The sequence below is a fragment of the Crinia signifera genome, chromosome 8, assembly GCF_055691185.1.
Source record: "Crinia signifera chromosome 8, ASM5569118v1, whole genome shotgun sequence".
In the NCBI taxonomy this organism is placed as follows: Eukaryota; Metazoa; Chordata; class Amphibia; order Anura; family Myobatrachidae; genus Crinia; species Crinia signifera.
In genome coordinates, this window is record NC_139224.1 from 70,989,378 (window position 1) to 70,995,804 (window position 6,427).

Here is a 6,427-nt window from a genome sequence, read left to right on the forward strand (position 1 = left end):
GCGGAAGGGAGTGCAGTGAATAAATTAAGTCTGCGCAGCTGCAGATCTGTGGTGCTGACATAGCAGCCTCTGGCAGCCAGGGGGAGCAGCTCTGCCTCCTCTCACGCTGACCTTGAGTCGCAGACAGAGTCACATGGTCACAGCCTGAGAGGAGAGAAGCATGATGCAGCTGTGACTCGGCAGAGCTAAGGCGCTGGGCTGGCTGTAGCTCCTCTCAGGCATTTCCAATCTGCCGCTGGCTGGGTGAAGCAAGACTGCCCTGTGAGTGTCAGGGGCCACAGGTATGTCACATGTGGGAGGGGGATGCCAGCAAGTCTGGGGAAGGAGGGGGAGAGGAGGAGGTTGTCTATAATAACTTAGAGGGGGGTGCACAAGGCAGCAGCAACCCGCTCCCCCCCCCCCCCCGGCCTGCACACCCCACCGTCCTGCACACCCACCCCTGGCACACACACACACACACCACCCCCCGCCTGCACACAGCAGCAGCAGCAACCCGCTCCCCCCCCCCCCCCCCGGCCTGCACACCCCACCGTCCTGCACACCCACCCCTGGCACACACACACACCCCCACCTGCACACAGCAGCAAGGTCACCGGGCAGACACACACACGTGTACTCATTACTCACTGACACACTTCCCAGGCCACCGGGCAAACACACAGGTGTACTCATTACTCACTGACACACTTCCCAGGTCACAGCGCAGACACACAGGTGTACTCATTACTCACTGACACACTTCCCAGGTCACAGCGCAGACACACAGGTGTACTCATTACTCACTGACACACTTCCCAGGTCACAGCGCAGACACACAGGTGTACTCATTACTCACTGACACACTTCCCAGGTCACACTTCCCAGGTCACAGCACAGACACACAGGTGTACTCATTACTCACTGACACACTTCCCAGGCCACCGGGCAAACACACAGGTGTACTCATTACTCACTGACACACTTCCCAGGTCACAGCACAGACACACAGGTGTACTCATTACTCACTGACACACTTCCCAGGTCACAGCACAGACACACAGGTGTACTCATTACTCACTGACACACTTCCCAGGCCACCGGGCAAACACACAGGTGTACTCATTACTCACTGACACACTTCCCAGGTCACAGCGCAGACACACAGGTGTACTCATTACTCACTGACACACTTCCCAGGTCACAGCGCAGACACACAGGTGTACTCATTACTCACTGACACACTTCCCAGGTCACAGCGCAGAGACACAGGTGTACTCATTACTCACTGACACACTTCCCAGGTCACAGCGCAGACACACAGGTGTACTCATTACTCACTGACACACTTCCCAGGTCACAGCGCAGACACACAGGTGTACTCATTACTCACTGACACACTTCCCAGGTCACAGCGCAGACACACAGGTGTACTCATTACTCATTAATTAACCGTCAGGGTGGGTATACAATTAAAAATCGGGTCTGGGGGGCATTTAACATTGTGTCCAATGTAAAAATCGGTTTGGTCGCGTCGCATCGCATGCCATTATAATGGCATGCGATGCGACCGATTTTTTAATTGTACATAAACTCCGAAAGTCGGGTCTGATCGGGTCCCAGCGCATTCCTTAAGTTATGGTAAGCGATGGGACCCGATGGGCGCTGTGCTAGGAAACAAGTACCATGATTTCTCTCCTATTCAGCCACATGCGAGGGGATGTGTTCTCGGACACATCCCCTCGCATGTTACCAGGGGGATGTGGGTGGTGCTGGCGGCAGGGGGTGGGTTTTTGTCCGGGTGGTGAGTGGCGAATATACACAGCCTAGCATGCAGGTCTGAATAAGGTAAAGTTTCTACTTGCACCACTGGATGCATCTGTACAGACACAGAATCATGTGTATCCATTAATGTACCATATGTACATCGTAATAGAACCACTTCAGCAGTCAGCAATCCTTAAATTAACTTTATTAACAAAAACAAATAAGGAAAAATGATTATATATAAAAAAAGTGGAAGTAATCAAATTTAGAAAAAAAATCAGAAAATGCTATTAGTTGTTCTAAATAGCCATTTTTTGCTACTCTTTAAAAAACAAAGTACTTGCTCATCTTTGTGGCCACCACTTACACTACGGAACTTACGTAGTGTATTGCAAGCCGTGAGGGTCCACGAAACCCGCCCCTGTCCACGCCACAATCTTTTACATTCAGTAAAGTTGTGGCAAGCAAAGCGGAGCGATCCACTGAGCCCGAAGAGTGGCAAGTGAAGCGAGTCCGCGAGGGGATAAACATGATTAGAGACAGGGCCGGCGCTACCCACTTAGCAGAGGATGCAAAGCAGGTAGGCGCCGGGCAGGAGAGGCACTGTCCCTGCTGTGCATCCTCTGCTGAGCTCTGTGCCTGCCGGCTGCTGCTGCGCCTGTCACACTTCATCACAGGCAGCAGCGCCGGAGGCACAGAGATCCCTCCTGGCTCATTATCAGCTGGTCATCGGCAGGGGCCGGTAGGGGGCGGAGCTACACTGACGGAGGGGGTGTGGCTACATGGACCAGAAGGGATGGGGCTACAAGGGAGCAAGACTGACTGAAGACACCAGGAAACAGGAGAGGATGAGCTGCCACCATTGTAAAGTGTACTAATGTCGGCAACTGATGTGGGCACGTGTGTAGGCAGCACTACTAATGTCGGAAACTGGTGTGGGCACATGTGTGGCCAGCACTACTAATGTCGGCAACTGGTGTGGGCACATGTGTAGGCAGCGCTACTAATGTCAGCAACTGGTGTGGGCACGTATATAGGCAGCGTTGCTAATGTCGGGAACTGGTGTGGGCACGTATATAGGCAGCCCTGCTAATGTCGGCAACTGGTTTGGGCACGCATATAGGCAACGCTACTAATGTTGGCAGCTGATGTGGACACATGTATAGGCAGCGCTACTAACGTTGGCAACTGGTGTGGGCACGTGTATAGGCAGCACTACTAATGTCGGCAACTGGTGTGGGCACGTGTATAGGCAGCGCTGCTAATGTCGGCAACTGGTGTGGGCACGTCTATATGCAGTGCTACTAATGTCAGCAACTGGTGTGGGCACGTCTAGAGGCAGCGCTACTAATGTCGGCAACTGGTGTAGGCATGTGTACAGGCAGCGCTGCTAATGTCGGCAACTGGTGTGGGCATATGGTTAAACAGTGCTAGTACTGTCGGCAACTGGTGTGGGCATTACGTATAAGCAGAGGTACTACTTTCAGGCAACTGGTGTGGGCATGTGTATAAGCAGAGCAACTACTTTTCGCAACTAGTGTGGGTGTTATGTATAAGCAGAGGTACTACTGTCAGCATCTGGAGTGGGTATATGGTTACGCAGCGCTACTACTGTCGGCAACTGGTGTGGGTGTTATGAATAAGCAACGCTACAAATGTGGGCATATGCAAGAGTAGTCGGGGCATTATGTGTAGCATAATGTGTGTCAATGTCATATGGGCATTATAGTGCATGGCATATTATGTAAGGGGAATTAAAGTGTGTGGCATAATGTGTAATGGGCATTACGGTGTTCTGCATATTGTGCAAGGGGCATCATGATGTGTGGCATTACAAATAATGTGCATTACTGTGTGTGGTTACTATAATGTGCTATGGGCTTTGAGGTGTGAAGCATAATGTGTTATGGGGATTATGGTGTTATTGGTACTTTTATGTGACCACGCCAATTCCCCATGAAGCGCGCGCACTGTCTCTGTTTTTTCACACATGGCACCAAAATGGCTAGTTACGGCACTGGTGCTGTATTAGGTGAATAAGATTGTGCTACTGTGTGGTGTAATTTGGAGTGGGAGCATTATTGTGTGGCCACACCCCTCCCTTTGTAAAGTTTGGGTGGGCGCAAATTTATAGTTTGCAGGTAGGCGCTGAACCCTGATTAGAGACATAACTGGCATAAGTTATAGCTACACTTCTTACCCTTTGTACCATTCTCCCTTAAAAAGTGCACTGATTATTACTGTCCATTTGAAAATAGTAAAATAATCCTGAAACCATTATTCGGAAACTAATTATTGAGCTTGGAATCGCCTTTGACACATTAATTACTGAAGTGTGTTGTCACTATATTTTTATATTTAGAGAGACAAAATGATCCAATCATCAGAACATAGGAGACCCTACAAATACTCTCTTAAGAGCTACAACTGAAATACAACTGAAATCGATGTACCCCTAGGCCAGGGCTAGGCAACACCTCCAGATGTTAGTGAACTACACATCCCAGGATGCTTTGCATTAGTTTTGCTATGTGGCCATGCTGAAACTGATGCAAGGCATGCTGGGATGTGTAGTTCATCAACATCTGGAGGGCCGGTGTTGCCCAGCTCTGCCCTAGGCAATCTGATGCCCGAGGAAGGTTTGCAGTACAAGAATCATATAAAAAAGGTGAACAGAGATCTTTTGTTTGTATCAAGACAACTCAAAAAACAGAAATTTAGTTTTTCAAACTGCACACTCCAAACAACTTGTAATAGTAACAAATGTTTATTACAAAAAAATACATATATATGAAATTATCAATTATAAATAAAGAGTAGTCAAAAATAAAACTACAACACTTTACCAGTTATCACTTAATTTTTTTTTCTCTCGCAACATTAATTTTCCATGATCCATAAGAGAATAGTCTTCTTTTTCTACACAAAAGCTGCATTTGCATTGTCCTTACCTGGACACATTCATGTCCGTCTGAATCCTCTGGGTTTTCTCCACAGCCAGTTTGGTGAAAATTCCCACCAGCACCATGAGCGCAGCTACTCCGCATATGATATACACAATCATGTTGGTCTTGTCTTTACTGGGGTCATCAGCCGACTCTTCACCTCGTGCAGGGGGGTTCCCTGTGTTGGCCCAGTTCGGGGTGTCATAGTTAGAACACATACTTTGGTCCAACCTCCCATGTTTGAACTGGCAGCAGAAGCGATAGCCACAGGTACCGCAGCAGTATAAGTAGCTGCTTGCATTGCAGTTAAATGGTGGATCCCACTGGCCCATCACATCATAGTAACCTCTACATCGGTCAGCTTGTGGAGGTAGCTCTGTCCCGGCTGGAGCTTTGGCTGTTCCGTGGACTGGATCCTCTGCAAGACCTGCCTTTGTGTTTGGGGTCCTGGCTCTCGCCAAGAAAGGATCCAACAGCGCAAACCAGCATAGCCCAAGACGCAAAATAATCCCCATCCGAAGCTTCCTCCAAACTTTAAATTTTTTACTTTGCACAAAAAAAAAATGGAAGAAAAGAAAAGTGGGCGAGGGATAAGCTTTAACCAGGAGGGTCAAAAAGAAGCATTAATGACCATTCACTTGACCAAAACCTGCATTGTCCTTTGTAAGTACGTTGCTCATTGTTAAGTCTTATTCATCAAACGTTGGTACATAAATGTCTTTTTTGCTCTGGTCCACTGATTTAACAAAAATGTTAGTTCCCTCAGACCTCCTTCTGGGTTAGTGACCACAGTTTATCCCTTCTCTTCTGTTTTATGTCTAATCCTTTTCTCTTATGTTTTGTCTTTTCCTTTTCAGTCTTTTGTTTTTTTCTTATGAACCGTCATCTCTCACTGAGGACTCGGCAAGTGCGAGTTAACTTTAAGTATATGACAGGAAGGGAGGGCGCCGTTAGAGGAGGGAGTGAACTGCATCCCTCCAGTGGACACAGCTTCCCGGGATTTGCTTTGCTGTCATCTGGTGGACACCAGCCAGGAACTAACACTAAAACAGTGGTTCCCCAACATTTTTGAATCACGGCACCCTGGAGCATCAGATTTTGTTCCCTGGCAAAAAAGTCTTATTCAAAAACTTACAAAAAAAATTAAGTTAAGTACATTGTATTTAGAGGTCATCTTTAGGTTTAATTATGTGGGAAGGGACAGAATTCATTTATGTTTGTCCACATAGTTTATGAATTTTGCCTATTATAATAAATAATTAGCATTGGTCCTGATCCACCAACCCCAGGCACCCCTACAAGGGTCCCAAGGCACCCCAGGGTGCCACAGCATAAAGTTTGGGAACCACTCTACTAGAAGATGAATACAAAATGTATATTTTTAAGGGCAAACAAGAAAACTAGCTGCTAGACTTAACTCAAGACATGTTTATAAGATTGCAATATATATATATATATATATATATATATATATATATATATATATATATATATACATACAGACACACACACAGGTATGGTCATTGGCAGGGTGCCCTCTGCCCCCCGGGCCAGTACAGTGCAGCTGTTTGGGGCCGCAGGCATGCTACATTTGCTCATAGCTTGCAACTGGGAGACACACATACTGTAGCATTCTACCAGCAGCTCTGAACCTCTGCCCAGCGTATCCACAGATGCAGAGGTTCAGGGCTCGAGCAGTCAGGTCAGAGTCACACAAACACTCACAGTTTCTTCTGATC

General features: G+C 47.5%; 1 pseudogene across 1 annotated transcript in view; it reads right to left on the reverse strand.

Moving 5' to 3' along the window:
• LOC146027235 (protein shisa-9B pseudogene) overlaps positions 1 to 5,203 on the reverse strand; it is a 604,201-nt pseudogene extending 598,998 nt beyond the window's left edge. Inside the window, exon 1 of the transcript XR_014454721.1 lies at positions 4,695 to 5,203. The product of XR_014454721.1 is annotated as a protein shisa-9B pseudogene (transcript). The remainder of the gene's footprint in view (positions 1 to 4,694) is intronic.
• Between the last annotated feature and the right edge of the window lie 1,224 nt (positions 5,204 to 6,427).